This window comes from Ananas comosus, unplaced genomic scaffold (assembly GCF_001540865.1).
Source record: "Ananas comosus cultivar F153 unplaced genomic scaffold, ASM154086v1, whole genome shotgun sequence".
Taxonomy (NCBI): Eukaryota; Viridiplantae; Streptophyta; class Magnoliopsida; order Poales; family Bromeliaceae; genus Ananas; species Ananas comosus.
In genome coordinates this window covers 7,509-24,797 of record NW_017891113.1, presented here as the reverse complement: position 1 = coordinate 24,797, position 17,289 = coordinate 7,509, and the positions used below count along the sequence as shown (strand labels likewise).

At 38.4% G+C, this 17,289-nt stretch overlaps 1 long non-coding RNA gene across 1 annotated transcript; it reads left to right on the top strand.

Moving 5' to 3' along the window:
• Positions 1-15,841: 15,841 nt before the first annotated feature.
• LOC109704646 lies at positions 15,842-17,035 on the top strand. Its single transcript, XR_002214447.1, has 3 exons — positions 15,842-16,075; positions 16,202-16,312; positions 16,610-17,035. It is a non-coding gene; the product is annotated as an uncharacterized LOC109704646 (long non-coding RNA).
• Positions 17,036-17,289: the final 254 nt, after the last annotated feature.

The following is a 17,289-nucleotide window of genomic DNA, read 5'->3' as shown; positions in this document are numbered from 1 at the left end:
TTTCCATTAATACCGTATCCATCTAAAAATATTTCCGAAATTTTAATGGGGCAAAATGTAGGTTTTTGAAAGTTAAAGAGAAAAGATGAAAAAAATGAATATTTAAAAAAGATTTTCTGTATTTTAGCCTAATAATTAATAAGTTGTCTCCTTTTTTTTTTTTTTTTGTTATGCAATACTTCTACCAATAGTAGCTAAATTCAGCTTTTCTGGCAATTAATTAGGAAAACTAATTTATATTTGAATTATTTAATAAAGTTGAAGGAGAATACAGGTAATAATTAATTTCTGTGGCCTTTTTATAGGGTTAACCTTTTGTACTAAATGTGATTATTTTGTGAAGGATCGTTTTACATGATCTTCCATGTTTTACAATTTATAAATAGTTTAGAAGTTTTAGGGAGCTGGGTTCAAACGAAAAAGAGTGATTGGCCTTTTATAAGGTCTCAACTTTCGTGTGCGTGTCTCTCTCTCTCTCTCTCTCTCTCTCTCTCTCTCTCTCTCTCTCTCTCTCTCTCTCTCTCTCTCTATATATATATATATATAGAGTGCGGCTAGGGTGCTTATGGAACGGAGCGCTCCGTGCTTCCACTTTGTTTTCGATGTTCGGACTTTCGAATCGACGATCGGCTCCGTTAGACTTGATCTAGAGTATTTGAAGTATCTAGAAAATAAATTTTGTTTTTTGATATCATTTGCCTAGTGATCGAAGTGACTCAAAATCAACGGCTGAAAATAAAAATCTCGCAAAATATGATGATATGACATTAAAATTTTAGATTAAAGTTATTGATCTTGTTTTATATGGTATAAAGAATTTTCTATCAAAATTTCATATGATTTGAATATTTCTACACCGTTAAACTTGCAACCGGCTCACCACAGCCGTTAAAATTATTGATTTTGAGCCCCTTCGATCACTAGGCAAATAATATCGAAAAATCACAAAATTTATTTTCTAGGTACTTCAAATAGTCTAGATCAACTCTAACAGAGCCGATCATCGATTCGAAAGTCCGAACATCGAAAACAAAGTGGAAGCACGGAGGGCTCCGTACTTCCATAAGCATACCAGCCCACTCTATATATATATAGAGTAGGGCTAGAATACTTGTAAAAGTATCATGGGGGTGATACTTGTAAAAGTATTCTAGCCCTACTCTATATATATATAGGTACTTTTGTGAGATCAAAATGCTTACCATCATCATTTATACAAATACGTAGTGCATTGGTACACATCATCCAAGAGGACCAATTTTTTTATGATTAATAGCTTCGTATCAAAATCTAATTCGATAAATACGATATATGACCTTTAAAGAATATATTACAAAAATTATAAGATTTCAACACCTATCGTTGAAGGCATCAATTAGTTTTAATAATTAACGGAAGGAAAACAAACTACTATTTTTGATCCATAAGAAATCAGAGATCTAATTTTGTATATTTTTTAATATGTAAGGTTTTCTAATGTCACCGAATAGAACTAGCAAGTTGTATGTAGGTTGTTTTTTTTAATGTCATCGGATAGAGCTGGTGAGTTGTATGTAGGTTTTTTTAATGTCATTGGATATATAGAACAAGTGATTAATTAAGGATTTTGATTTAAGACAAGCACAATTCTTAGTAGGCCAAGTGCTCCTAATCTTGTGGGATTGTTGATGGGCCCTATTGTGAGAGGAAGGTACAGCCTACAAATTGTGTGTTTGTACATCTCATGCACCAAACAAAGTTTTAATTTGATACATGATTAATATCTTACAATCAAAATCCAATTCAATAGACATGATCTACACTATTTAAAAGGTTTTATATAAGAAATCACAGAGTTCAAAAATCTATTACTAAAACATCAAGTAATCTCAATAAACAATAATTGTAAAAAAAAAAAAAATTTATGATTTTCTTATGTAGGTCTTTTGGTTGTTGTAGAATTAACACGTTCTAAGAGTTAGATTTTGACTTTAAAGCTCTATCTTAACTTTTAGGGTTAGTTTGATACAAGATTAAAAGCTGGGGGTTTAAATACGTCGGCAGCGTCAGATGATTTTATGGAGTAAATATTATTCTTTTGGTTGTGTCACAAATAAAAGTGAGGAGAGAGATGGGAGAAAATGAAAAGAGTGAAAGAGGTAAAAAAGAAAGAGAGAGAGAGAAAGGATAGAGAAGTGAAGAGAGGGAATAAAGAAAATGAGATAGAAAAAGAGAGGGATGAGAAAGAAAGCAAAGGGAGAGTGTGGAAATTAGAGGGCAGCAGAAACTTACAAACTGGATAGCCAACATATCCAGGAACCGGAATCAGATCGAATTGCTTATTTTACTTGCCTGCTTGGATCGTCCTGGTCTCAATGCTTCTAAATGTCCCACATATCTCGGCTTCTCCCACGCCTACGCCACTACAACAAAAACGGTCTATAGCGACACTTTTAAATATCAGTACAGGTTAAAAAAAGTACTGCTGGCTAAATTACCGACACTTTTAAAAAGTGCTGCTATATATGGGGTCGCTAGGTATATAGTGACAGTTAAAGAGTGTCGCTATAACCTAAAAAAGTGCTGCTAATTTATCAATATTTATTTAAGCATTTAGCAGCCGCCGGAACTCTACCTCGTTGGCTGCGGTGGCGGAGGAGGACGAGAGGAAGGGATTTTCGTCTAGGATTTCAGTCGATTGAGTGAGGAGAGAAAGAGAAATGATAATCTAATTTTCTTTTCTTTTTCTTTCCTGTTTGTAATCGGGCCGAATGGGCTGGGTAGGGTGCGTTGAGTAGAGTAACCTTTTATTTTTGATTGGATTGAACTTTATATTTAGGCATTAGTAGATTTTTTTTTTAGTTTTGGCATAAATAGGACACTTACACAAAAGTGTCCCAAATATGTCCCTATAACCTAATTCTGTTGTAGTGCGCCTCGCGTCACGGTTTGGATGCGTCGGATATGGATAGGGTGCAAATCGAATACAACGGATGACAATCGAAGAGGGCTACTAGAGTCTTCTTCTATGTCCATACTCCAAGGCCCCGGGAACGAAAGAAAAGAGAGAAGAAGGAAGATTGATCGTGGATTCTCTTAGATCAAATTAGATCGAATGAGACGGGAGAGAAAAGGGGATGTATTTATAGAATAACGGAACCCCCTAAATATCCTGAATCTCACATAGAGATTAGGATCAGGATATCCATATCCACTAGAAAATACGTGTAACACACTGGACCTTTGCAAATTGCGAGGTTCGAGTGTTTCGAGCTTTTCCATACTTGGTGGAGGGTCGTAGAATGTTTTCCGATCCAAAAAGTTCAAAAATCCGAGTTTTGGACGAGTCCTGAGAGTTTTCACTCTCGGGGACCGGTCCCTGATAGGAGAGACCGTTCCCCAAGTGAGCAGTGTTGCGCTGTCGGTGAGGCAACCGGTCCCTGGCGGGCGAGACCGGTCCCCGAGCGCGTCTTCGCAGTGAGAGACCGGTCCCGCGCAGGGAGAGACCGGTTCCCGAACGTTGATTTTTCGGGTTCGCAGCGAGAGACCGGTCCCGTGCAGGGAGAGACCGGTCCCTCTGGGCGAAAACTGCCCAAACCGGGCTGTTGCAATATTGGATTTTTGAGGGGCCTCTTGGGATTTTGTTACACTAGATGGCTTATATGACCACACCACCCTCTCTCCTTCTCATTTCTCTTCTCACACTCTTTCCCCACCCTTGTTAGAGAGGGAAGAAGGAGAAGAAGAAGAAGGAGAAGAGGAGGAGGATCTAGCTTGGACTTGGATCATTTCTTTGCCTCTCTTCCTCTTCCCACCTTGTTGGTGCTTGAAGGCTTGGACTTGGAACTTGCGAAGGAGGAGATCTTCACCCTTGGAGCTTGGATTGGAGCTTCTAAGGAGGTTTGTTGCTTATTTCCTACCTCTAGACCTTGATTTGAAGGTATTTAGTAGATGGAACCCTAGAATGGAATTTTAGGGTTGATTTTGGGGCTTTTTGATCTAGGGCTTTTGAGGCTAGATTTCTTGGATTAGAACCCTCCTTTGGGTTAGATTGGAAGGATCCTAGCCTTCTTTTGGAGCTTGAGAGAGAATTTCTACTCCCTAGATGAGTTTTTGCCCTTTTCTTGTGATTGTTAATGTTTGAGCCTAGAGTTGCTCGTAATGCTTGTGTATCTCTTCGCTGATTACTTTTAGGGTATTTTGAGACTCGTGGACAACTTCTTTCGGCGAAACGAAGGACACCGCGATGGTTCGGTGGGTTTGACCTAGCCACACAATGAGAAAATCTCATTTGTGATGTTTTGAGTAACGTTAATTGAAAAAGTATGCATAATCATGTTAGATATATTTATTATGAATTTTAGAATGCTTAACTTGCATATATTATGTATAGTGAATTTTTGGACCCCTATGTGGTAGGATGCATGCATGTGGGACTTAGCATTCTAGTTGGAACTTGGAACCTTAATTCCTATGATCAAAATGAACATTACTTTCATGCATTTAACCTTTAAGCCCAATTGTGATATTAGGGACTTTGAAAGTCTAGAGAGGCTTTGGGACTTAGACCATTTTAGATTTTGGGCCAATGTCATAAAGAGGCATTGGGCTCTGGGCTATAATGAACGTGGTATAATGTCGTATTTGAAACATAGAACATGAATTGAGCTTGATTGGTTGTGAAGCTTAAGTGTCATAAAGAGGCACTAAGCAAGTGAGAGTTGAGCTATCACATTGTGACACGGACCTAAACCGTTGGGTTATTAGTAGCTTTTGCCATGTTTGAGACATGAGGGTTGGATACTTGAGCCTTGACTATGCTTGCTTGCCATTTGTGCTCATTCGCACATGCTTGTGAGGGTCGCTCCCTACAAGCCGGCACTCCGGAGTTAGCCTACGCGACTTATGTTCGTTCGTGCGGTATTGAGAAGCCTACGGGGTAGAGTAGGATAGACACATTCCAAGAGTAGGAATGTCGGGCTACCACAGGCACTTAGGCGGCACAAGCTGGACTACCTTGAGTAGGTCCTTAATTGGAAATAAAAATCGACACGGTGTTGCGTGTGTATAATCACTACTAGATAGAGGGTAGTAGTTGGATTACTTAGACTTGCTTCTAGCATAGTTTTGGACACTTAAGTATGCATACATACATGTAGTATGCTAGGAGATGTTGCTTATTGCATCCATTTATACATTGTTGCCATATTAAAGCGTGATTTTTATAACTTCATAAAGTAGACCGTGACATTTACCTGTGGCCATGTTGGGACATATTACTTATGCATTGAACATTCTTCATTATGAAAGAGTAAATGTAAAACATTGACATCGTAATGTTTATGGTATAGTAAGCTTAGTAAATATGCATACTTTCATACCGCAGTTATCATTATTATTATTGTTGTTTACTGTACTTACCCGTTTCTTTTGGGGCTTAGTGGTGCATTGAGCTGAGGTCAGTAATTGCCGACTGGGAACTATAAATTATAGTTCTCACGCCCTCTGTTTTATGTTTTCTTTCAGAGCCTTCCACGCCGGGAGAGGCTAGGGACCGCGGGAAGGGAGTTGCTTCGAGCTAGCTTCCTTCGAGGACGATTCGATAGGTGGTCTACGTCTCGTTGTTTTATTTTGTGAGAGGTCGAGAGTTGTACCCGCATTTGTATAGAGACCACCATTTTTGTACTAGAGTCTGATATTGTACTACTCTATATCTTACTTTTACTGTTTTGGTTATGTTTCCTTTATTCTCGTTTTAGAGGTTAGAACTTTACTGGCTCTGATATCTCTAGTTGTGGATTATTTTTTGATTTTACTTCCGCTTTTATTGTAGACGCCTTATATGTGTAGACATATGGCGGGTCTGGGCACGCTACCGGAAGGGCCCCTGCCGGTCTCGGGGCGTGACAATACGTTTCTTAACTAATAAGAAATATATAATCCATCATTTCCCTTAACTTATTAGGATAAATCCCAATCCACATTTTGTGTGGATCAGGTTAAATTAAGACCCGCCAATGTGGATACACCACATAGAAACAATCTCCCACTTGACCACATTGGTCAATTCTCTCTGACTCATTCATCTCTTCCTACGGGTAATGGAGCGTGCGACCTGACGAAAGAAACACATGCAGGAGTGCTATACTAAGTCACCACCCAACTAATATAGCATATCACTGAATTAATTCGTCTATGCCCTAGACGTCTCAACACACACCGGATCAAGCATCAGAAAGTCCCTCCCCTGTAATGATAGGGTTCGACTCCATAATTATTTCTCGCACTCATGATTATCTCAAGTAACGCAACCGAGATAACCGCCTAGACAATGAGTCACACGACTAACGTGATTTGTTATTGAAACATCTTCCTCAGCCCCTCACGTTAATCTGTATTGGTCCAAACACTTTACTAGACATGCTCCGCGAGATCTTATTTTTTCATGACCCTGAAATACATGCTAAGTTAGTTACTTTGGACCTCCACTTCATAACGTAGTTCTAAGTCGAGGGCACAAAAGGGTTAGTACTCACAGTGACATAGAGGGAATAATTTATGTCACTTTACTAACTGGTCGACAAGCACATACAGTATGATAGGTACGTTATGGCGGAGCTCGCACTCAATAGGTCATGTCATGTTCTGAAAACGCCATACGAACCTTGATCTAGGTGCCACTAAGATATATAACTATGACAACTCAAGTCATCTCTCTAACCTGAGCATTTAGATTCGGCTACTATACAGGCTCGATATGAAATTTTATAGAAAAACTTTCATATTCAACTCTTTAGAGTCTCATTTTAAACTAATTAAAGCGACTTTTAAATTATGTCAACACTTTATTCATAACGTATATGAACAAAGCAATCATATTACAACTACTCAAGTTTAATATGATTATCTAGTCTCATTCTGCCCACCACCTAGGTGCCAGGGCGATCACCCGTGTGAGTGGGCTGATCTGAGCCTAGTGACTAATCGAACATGTGCCTATCAATGTCAATTACAGTCATATTAAAAGAAGAAAAATATATTTTCATTAAGAAAGAATAAGATACAAAATAATGTCCATACATCAAAACCTGCGAAGACCCAAACTCCTAACGTGGGTCTGGAACATATCTCTAGATATCGGCTTGGTCAACGGATCAGCCACCATCCTGGTGGTGGAGATATGTCTAAGAGTAACCTCGCCTAGCCTAATCATCTCTTGAATGTAGTGAAAACGGATGCCTATATGCTTGGTCCTGCCATGATACTCGGAGTCTTTCACATACTCCGTGGTAGCCATACTGTCAGAAAACATCTCAACAGGCTTATCAGCTCGAGTCACAAAGTCGAGATGTTGGAGAAATCTCCACAGCCAAAACAGCCTCAAGCAACAGACTCCGCTTCCATAGCAGACAAGGCAACGTAGCCCTGCTTCTTACTGCACCAGGAAATTGCCCCGCCTCCAAACACATAGCATGAGGTGGACCTGCACTCGTCTCTATCACCGTCCTAAGTAGCATCGCTATATCCTTTCAATCTTAAGTCCCTAGCTTGGAAGTAGAGAACGAGATCACTGGTTCCTTTTAAATATCGAAGGACTCTCTTCACCGCTTGCTAATGAATTGGTCCTGGGTTGCTCGAGTAACGACTTACCAAATCAACAGCGAAGCAAATGTCAGGTCGAGTACACATCATAGCGTACATCAAGTTGCCAATTGCACTCGCATAAGGAATCCTACTGATTTGCTTCTTTTCTTTATCCGTTTTAGGACACTGATCAAGACTTAGAGTGTGATTCTTCTCCACTGGAGTGTCAACGGGTTTACAATGATGCATCTTAAAACGCTCTAGAACCTTTTTAATATAAGATTCTTGAGACAAACCAAGAAGCCTTCTAGAGTGATCACAGATGACCTTCACTCCGAGCAAATAGCTTGCCTCACCCATGTCTTTCATCTCAAAGTTGAGAGATAACCACTCCTTAGTGGTATTGATCGACTCCATGTCATCTCCAGCCAATAGTATGTCGTCGACATATAGGGAAAGGAACAGAATCCCCTTCTCTATTTTCTTGACATATACACAGTGGTCCTCCTCTATCATGGACATACCGATAGATGTGATGGCTTCATGAAATCTGAAATACCACTGTCTCGACGACTGATTGAGACCATAAATAGATCTTTTAAGGCGACAAACCTTATCTTCTTGCCCATTGAGTATAAAACTCTCAGGTTGATCCATGTAGATCTCCTCCGCTAATCCTCCATTGAGAAAAGCTGTCTTGACATCCATTTGGAACAATTCCAAATCTAGGTATGCTACTAAGGCTAAAATCAAATGTATAAAGGCAAATCGCACAACGGGAACAAATGTCTCGTTGTAATCTATCCATTGCCTCTGAGTGTAGCCCTTGGCCACGAGCCGAGCCTTGTATTTATTGATTGATCCATCCGCCTTGCACTTAATTTTTAAAACCCATTTATTTCTAATAGACTTGCACTCGGAGGGAAGGTCAACCAACTCCCATACTTGGTTCTTACTCATGGAGTCTATTTCATCTCTCATAGCAGCCATCCACTCACTGCAAGCTGACGTTTGCAATGCTTCTTTATAAGAAGCAGGTTCATCATCATCGAGCGGAGTGCACATAAAAATATTCCCTTTGATCTTAAAATGTCAACGGTGAATATGTCTACGTTCACTTCTACGCAATGAAGGGTCTAAACTGCCGACTTTCAAGGGTATGCTCTCATTCAAGGAAGCACTCCTACTAGCCAGAGGATTGCTACCACTTCCTTCAGCAACTTTGGAAAGTGATCGATCACCCTCAATAGTAGATGGGGTAACGTCGTCCTATAACTCATACAATCCGACGTCTATTCGCATTTCACCAATGCTTGAAAATTCCTCTTCTAGGAATTCCACATCACGATACTCAATCTCGATCATACCACCATCTGGGTGTTTACTAAACATCACATAGCCTTTCGAATTTTTAGGGTACCTGATGAACACATGCTTGCTCGCTCTAGGGCCAAGTTTTTCGAATTTATGTGAGGGGTTGTAAACATATCCAGCCGAACAAGGGCGTAAGTAGTGTAAACTCGGCTTTCTACCACTCCATAACTCATATGGCGTAGAAGACACTGATTTGCTAGAGACTCGATTAAGGATGTAGGCTGTTGTTAAAAGTGCATCTCCCCAAAAAATTTATGAAAAGATGCACCTGCGCCATTATCGACCTAATCATGTCTAATAGAGTACGATTCCTCCGCTTTGCAACACCATTTTGTTGTTTGTTGCGGAGTATCAGGAATAATGAGCCGTCTACTAATGCCCTTTTGCTCACAATAAGTTTTGAACTGATCAGGCAAGCACTCACGACGTCGGTCAGTGCGCTTGAAGCAATCTAAAGTTTCAGATCGGCGAAAAAACAAATACAAATATCCATAACGGGAATAATCATAAATGAATGTGAGAAAATAGCACGTACCATACTGGGCCCTCACATTTATTGGCCCACAAATATCTGAGTGGATTAGCACTAAAGGATGAGAGGCACGAGTAGCCTTACCAAAGGGCTTTCTACATACTATCCCCAACCAGACAAGGCTCACACACAGATTGGTCAATTTTGGCGAGAGACCCAAAAAGGCATTCTCGAGCCAGTCTAATCATTTTTTTTCTTGGTCTATATGGTCTAATCTGGCATGCCATTTAATGGATTCATCACAGAGATTAGAAGAAGAAGAAGAAGCAAATGCAAATGAATCATCCTCCAAATCTAATTTAGAAAAATCATCAACTAATGTACCATATCCAAATAAAGTATCATGAAAGAAAATGTCTAAGCGGTCTCTGTCAAAATGGCTCTACAAAGCTTTCCAACTACACCACAGGGAGCTTGATTTCGACTCTTTGGCGCTCCATTGTTGTGACACTTTTTGCGCTTGGGAGGGATCCCTTGCGCTTCTCGGAGCTTGTAACAAGAGCGACAAAACGGTTCGCTTCCAAGTGCTCTGCCTAAAGCTCGAGATGGCGCAAGATGTCGTTAAACGTTTTAATATTCTTGATGTGCGTCATCAGGAGCTTCATCTGGGACCATTCAGGATCAGGCAGTGAACGAATCACTGCTAGAACTTGTTGCTCATCAGTGAGCTCGTTTCCAGTAGCCTTAAGGTCTCGAATCATGGCGCTCATCACACGAAGGTGCTCAACCATTGAATGTTTTGAGTCTTTAATATACGGCTGAAATTTGAGATTTAAGGAACATAGTCTTATAGCTGAAGTTTGACCAAAAGTAATCTTCAGATTGTCTCACATGTTCTTAGAAGTCTCAAAGGTCTCAAACTATCCAATGAGGTCATCTTGCATGGCACACAACATAGTGTACTGAGCATTTCGATCCTCCTTGAACCACTTGTTATAGACCTCTTTTTCATGCTCAGAAGTGGTGCCTTCGGCAGGCATGGCTCTTTTGACAAAGAGAGTTTCGAGAACCCCATATTTATTAAGTGGGTATTGCATTTTCCTATGCCAAATATCATAATTCTTTCTATCTAGCTTATAACCCTTGGTGAAATCAGTTATGATGATTTTGGAAGCCATTTCACTACATTCAAAATATAGGTTTGGACATTAGGCACATTTACAAAATATTAACAAGATTGAAATTCCAGAGAGAAAGAAGAGAGAGAAGAAGGAAGATTGATCGTGGATTTTCTTAGATCAAATTAGATCGAATGATACAGGAGAGAAAATGAGACGTATTTATAGAATAACATAGAGATTAAGATCAGGATATCCATAATAGATATCCACTAGGAAATATATTTCTTAACTAATAAGAAACATATAATCCATCCTTATCCTTAACTTATTAGGATAAATCCCAATCCATATTTTATGTGGATCGGGTTAAATTATGACCCGCCAATGTGGATACACCACATAGCAACAGAGAGAAAATAAAGAGAGAAAAAGTAAAGAGAGAGAGTAAAGTGAGAAGAGAAATGTGAGAAGAGAAACTAAGAAAAGGGATAAAAAAAAATTAAATGAAGAGAGAAAGTAGGATGAGAAAGTGAAGAAAGAGAGAGAGAGAGGGAAACTAGGAGAAAGAAAGTAAAGAGAGAAAAGTAGGAGAGAAAAAGTGAAGAGAGAAACTAGGAGAGAAAAAGTAAAAAAAGAGAAGGATAGAGAAAGGAAAAAGAAATTAGAGAAAAAGAAAGAAAAGAGTGAGAAGAGAGAAAATAAAGAGAAAGAAAGTGAGGAGAGAAAATCAAAAGAATAATTGGTTCCAGACTTCCAATGCAAAGTCCCGACCTCAGTCACGCAGAGTATAGGAACCCTTCGGATTCTGAACTATTAATAGAGTCCAGATCTCCAGCAGCTCGGGGCCATTATATACATATTGTAATTTCTCTTTTTTGAGGGCTTAACTATAAATATGCAATACATATAAAATCACCCCATTACTCCTGTACACCGAACTAAAGATAAAGCTCTTTCTCGTTTCCTCTCTTTAAAATCCAGCTCTTTCTCTCTCTCTCTCTCTCTCTCTCTCTCTCTCTCTCTCTCTCTCTCTCTCTCTCTCTCCTCCCTAGCAAACCATATTCAACCAAGGATCTTTGAGCAAGATCCAATAGAGGAGCTGTTGTGCCTGAGACCCGTCCAATAGGATCCACTCGGGTGCGTGCAACAGACCCACTGAACAAGCAAGATTTTTCTTGCTTACACAAAGCGGTAACATACACCAATTTATACATGAATACACCAATTTATACATTTCATATAAACATAGGTATAAGAAAATATCAGACTTAATTAACTGCTAATTTAAATTTTTTGCAATACTATCTCTTTTGAGTTTATAATGACATCTACATAAAATAGTATAAGCTATCTTTACTTTTACAAAATGGTACTCTCTAGACCGACTCTTGGATGATCTATTTAGCTCACAACATCCTTGTTGCGGTCATGCGCCTTATCAGTGATGGATGGCTCTACAAAAGTAGAAACAATAATAAGATGAGAACTTGAAGAACGTTTTCAATAGGCACAAGCTGATAGTAGCATTCCACACTCACTCGATATAAAAGAAGCATAAGTAAAACAATAATTATATAATGGAAACTACTACTGCATGCAAATGCACAACTACTATGCCTCTAGCAAGATATCAATATACCAAGTAAGATGTAACTATGTCAATGTCCAAGAAAGATTTGCTCATGTCATTTCTTTAACTCTAGCCAACTCAGTAGTTCAATTCTAACTCATTTATAAACACTTCATGGAGAGTTGAAGTCGATCGAATTTCTCACCAATCGGTAAGTATTCGGTGTCGATGGTGATCGTACTTCTCCAAGTCAAGTCATAAAGAAGTCAAGGGTGATGGAGCTTCTCCTATGATGACTTTTCCGGAAGGTCATGACCTGTAAGGTCGCAATCCCCATAAACAATGCTAATGCTTATTTTTTAGTTTACACTCTAGGTTTCTAATTGACGCTAGGTTTAACCTATGAGTTCATTCACATGTTCATGTATCCTCTACAAACAAGTTCTCACAGTTTGCCTATGCTTTGCTATGTTTATCACCATAGGTTTTCTCCTATGCATAATGGCACGACCATATCCACTAAGTGTAAGGAAAATTTTAAAATAATATATTTTGTTCTTTGATTTTAGTGAATGAATGCAATCTTTAGTGAATGGATGCAATCCTTGGATGCAACCCTTAATGAGTGGATGCAACTCTAATCAAATGGTGTGACTTTTAGAGTGAATGTGAAAGGATGTGACTGTTAGTGAAAGGATATGACATGAAAAGACACATCCTTATAGTGTGTCTCATCGAGCATATGTCCGTTAGAATCTACTATTATATTCATTGAATTTGACTCATATAACTAATTGGTAGTTATGATCAAATGAAAAGTCACAATTGAGATGTCACTTTACGAAACACCCATTCATGAATAGTTTTCATGAAGCATCTGTTCGTGGTTTATATAAGTCCATAGCGTTGGTTGTAGAATGATGAAACAATTGAAGATTCTCTATTCATAATAATTCCATTCTTGTTTTCTTATTCTATTCTTTTGACAACTTAATCGAGTAAGTGCTGAAAGGCTCGACTTCGTGTGTGCAAACACAGTTGAGGTTTGTGCTTCATTGTATCCTGGGAGGCTGTTCGTTGACTCAGTGCACACCAAGTTGTTTGAACGGTGGGGACGGATTAAGCCTTAAGGAGAGTGGCATTGCTACACACCTTGAAGCTATTTTCATCTTTCTACTTCATACCTTTTAACTATCTGTTCCAACAATCTTAAGGCTTAACTCCGAAAATGTCGACTGCTACTCTATGAGAGATGGCAGCAAACTTTATGAGACTAGAAAGATTTGATGGCATGGACTTCAGGCACTGGTAGAAGAAATTATTTTTCCTTCTATTGACTCTCAAAGTTGCTTATGTCTTCACTACTCCAAGACCAAGACAAAATGATGATGAACCTATTGCACAAACTCGTACAAGAGAAAGATGGGATGAAGATGACAATATATGCCGAGGCAACATTCTAAATGCTATGTCAAATGCGTTTTTCGACGTCTACCAAAATGTGAAAACGGTTAAAGAACTGTGGGAAGGTCTTGAAGAAAAATACAAATCCGAGAATGCCACAAGAAAGAAGTTCTTGTTAGCAAATTTAATAACTATAAAATGGTTGATAGTAGATCCGTTCTTGCTCAATTACATGAAATTCAACATATTCTCAATCAATTTATTCAACATATAATATGAATATTGATGAATCTATAATTGTGGCCTCTATTATTGATAAACTTTCTCTATCATGGAAAGATTTTAAGAAAAGTCTTAAGCATAAAAAGAAAGAGATTACTCTTAAAGATTTGGCTAATCATCTTCGCATAGAAGAAGAACATCGTTTGCAAGATAGCAAAAAGGAGCAAGATACTCAGAGTGCCAAAGTGTATGTGACAGAGGATGAGAATAATAAAACCCATCAACCCACAAAAGAAAATTGAAAGAGAGCCAAGCATCCTATCAACTACAACACGACAAATAAGAAACAGAAAGGTGCATGCTTTCATTGTGGTAAACCAGGTCATTACAAGAAAGAATGTCGGTTCCTCAAAATCAAAAGTGCACCGGATTCCAAGCAGAATTTTGTGGCTATGATATCCGAGGCTAACGTACTGGAAGATGATGGAGCTTGGTGGATTGATTTGGGTTCCACAAGTCATGTGTGCAAGAATAGAAGTTTATTCAGAACTTATGATACATTGGAGGATGAAAATGTTCTGTATATGGGTAATTCTTCAACCGTACAAATCAAAGGAAATGGCAAGGTGAAACTCGAGTTCACATCAGGAAAAACTCTCACTTTCACCGATGTGTATTGTGTATCCGAACTTAGAAAGAATCTTGTTTCAAGGAGTCTTCTTAACAAATTTGGGTTCAAACTTGTATTTGAGGCTGACAAATTTATTTTGTCGAAGGGTGAAATCTTTGTGGGAAAAGGATATTTATATGAGGGCATGTTAAAACTCAATCTTATTAATAAAATGAATATTTCTGTCTATATTATTGATTCTTCTTCTAAATTAGAAAAATGTAATAATTGCATGCTCACTAAAATTACTAGAAAATCCTTTCACTAAAATTGATAGATATTCTAGTTTACTTGAATTGGTGCATAGTGACGTTTGTGACTTGCATGCTTTTCCTACTATTGGTCGAAAGAAATATTTTGTTACATTTATTGACGAATTCTCTACATATATAATTATGTTTATCTTTCAAATAGGGTATACCCCTCTTTAATCAAAAAATTATGTTTATCTTTTACATTCTAAAAACGAAGCGCTAGATAAATTTAGAATTTTTAGATCTGAAATTGAGGTGAAATGTGAGAAAATGGTCAAATGCCTAAGATCAGACAAAGGAATTATGATCCTTCATTTTTTGAGTCCATCGGTATTATACATGAAATCTCTACATCTTATTCTCCACAACAAAGCAGAGTTGCAGAAAGAAAAAATAGAACATTAATGGAAATGATCTATGCTATGCTTTCTAATTCAGGGTTGAGTTATGGATTTTGGGGCGAAACTTTATTAACAGCTTGCCATTTACTAAATAGAATTCTGACAAAGAAGAATAATAAAACTCATTATGAATTATTTAAGAGAAGAAAATCCAATTTAAATTTGTTAAAATCGGAACGGCAAAAAATAGATCCAAGAAAATAACTTGATGCAGGAAAAGAAAAGAAAAGAGGAAAGAGCACACCGATATTTACGTGGTTCGGCCAACGGCGTACGTCCACGGGCGAAGACGGAGCAAATAATTTATTAATGTCGAAGGGCGGAGTACAAAGATTGAATCTCTCAAAGACCAACCCTTAATTAGATCCGAAACGACGAAAGACGTGCCGTATAAGAGACTCCAAAATTGGCTTCTCTCTCACCACCCGTACGGACCACAACTTGATCTTAATTAGTTCATACGGCTCCTCAGATGCTCACTTAATTAATTTAGAGCTCCAACTCTCTCTTGGCTCATGATGTTGCTGCCACCGTACGAACACCAAATCTATAACTATATTGAAACCCCGTTCCTTCCTGTCCACGTGGCATCATTAGCTTAAAACCTGAGTTAATTAATGGGTGGACCCTACCTGTCATCTTAAGATCCACCTATCTAAATAATTTCCTTTTTCTAATTAATGGGTGGACCCTACCTGTCATCTTAGATATTTTCCTAATTTAATTTTTCCTGCTTCGTCTTCAACCTCCAGCTCCATCGCGCTCTTCCCTCTAGATACCGCTCCGAGTACTGTTCCCTTTCTGGACGGAATGTTGGGCAAGTTCATAGTCGGTTCTTCCCGTCGCACCCTTTCCCGTTAGCGAGGCCCTAGATGCCGCTTCGGCTCCCATTCCCTCTCTGGACGCCGCTCTGGCTCCTGTTCCCTCTCTGGACGAAACCCTAGATGCCGCTCCGGCTCCCGTTCCCTCTCTGGACGAAATGTTAGGCCGAGTTTATCCGGTCGCGCCTCCGGCTACGAAAATGGTTCCGATTCATTATCCGTTCTCCCATTTTGCTGCCTATATAATATGCCTCTGAAAAAAAAAAAATTTTGCAGCAAAAAAAAAACTCTATTTCTCTCCTGAAATTTTCTGTCTTTGATTTTGGAAGTGATCCCTCCGCGGGCTTCGGGCGATCCCTCCGTGGGCTTCTATTTCACCTCCGGGCAGCGGATCGAGTAGAAGCTTCTCGATTTCATTCAGGAGGCCAAGCGTTTTGGAGGTGAGAAATAGGAAAAAGCGTCTAGATACTTGAATACTTAAAAAAAAAAAGAAAAAAAGAAACATGAAGCTGTAAAGAGAAAGAAAAAGGAAACAATTTACTATGTTAATACAGCAACATATAATAGGGTACTTAAGTGCAATAGAACCAATAATTTTCAATAATTTCTTTTCGACGATCGTTCTTGCTTGCTTATTATTATGTCGTCCAAAAGATTGACAATAAGTAATTAACTCGCAATTGGATATTAATTGAAACATGTCATCGACCTTTATTTGATTAGCTATTTTAGTGCAGTGATGGCGTCGCATCCTATTGTTGAGATAAACTTTCAGCGATTGTTGCGTAATATTTGTGCAAAGTTTTCCCTCCCTCCTCCAAGGTACGGAATCACCGTAGGCTCGGGCGATCAATTTTGCGCTTTTGTTGATGTTCAAGTTCTAAGGTGTAGCCGCTTCATGGAGGTTATTACGTGCTGGGGTTCTCCGTCTTCCGATTCGATTTTGTCTGAAAATGAAGCCGCTCAGGCTGCTATCGAGACGCTGAGCACTGAACTTCATTTTGACATAAGGGATGCTAATTATACTAAAAAAATTTATTTTAAAAATTTATATGATAGTGCTTTCCAAAAATATGAAGATCTTCTAAATGAATATGAAATGCTGAAGAAAGAACATGCTGTACTCAAGAGGTTTCACAAATTGTAACGATTAACTATATTTTGAAGGTTTTTTATTTTTTTATTTGAATCGAATGTGTTTATTTGTTTTATGCAGATTTTCTCTACGTTATATATATTTATATCTACGTGGATTCGACTGCTTCGCAATTTTAAAGTGTCATTATTTGAAAAATTTGTATTATGTTTTTTAATATTATGTACATTTTCATAATTTTTTGATTACTTATGTATAAATTTTTATATATATTTTTGTTTACAAATCATAATGTCTGTTTTTGTATTTTTATTATTGAAA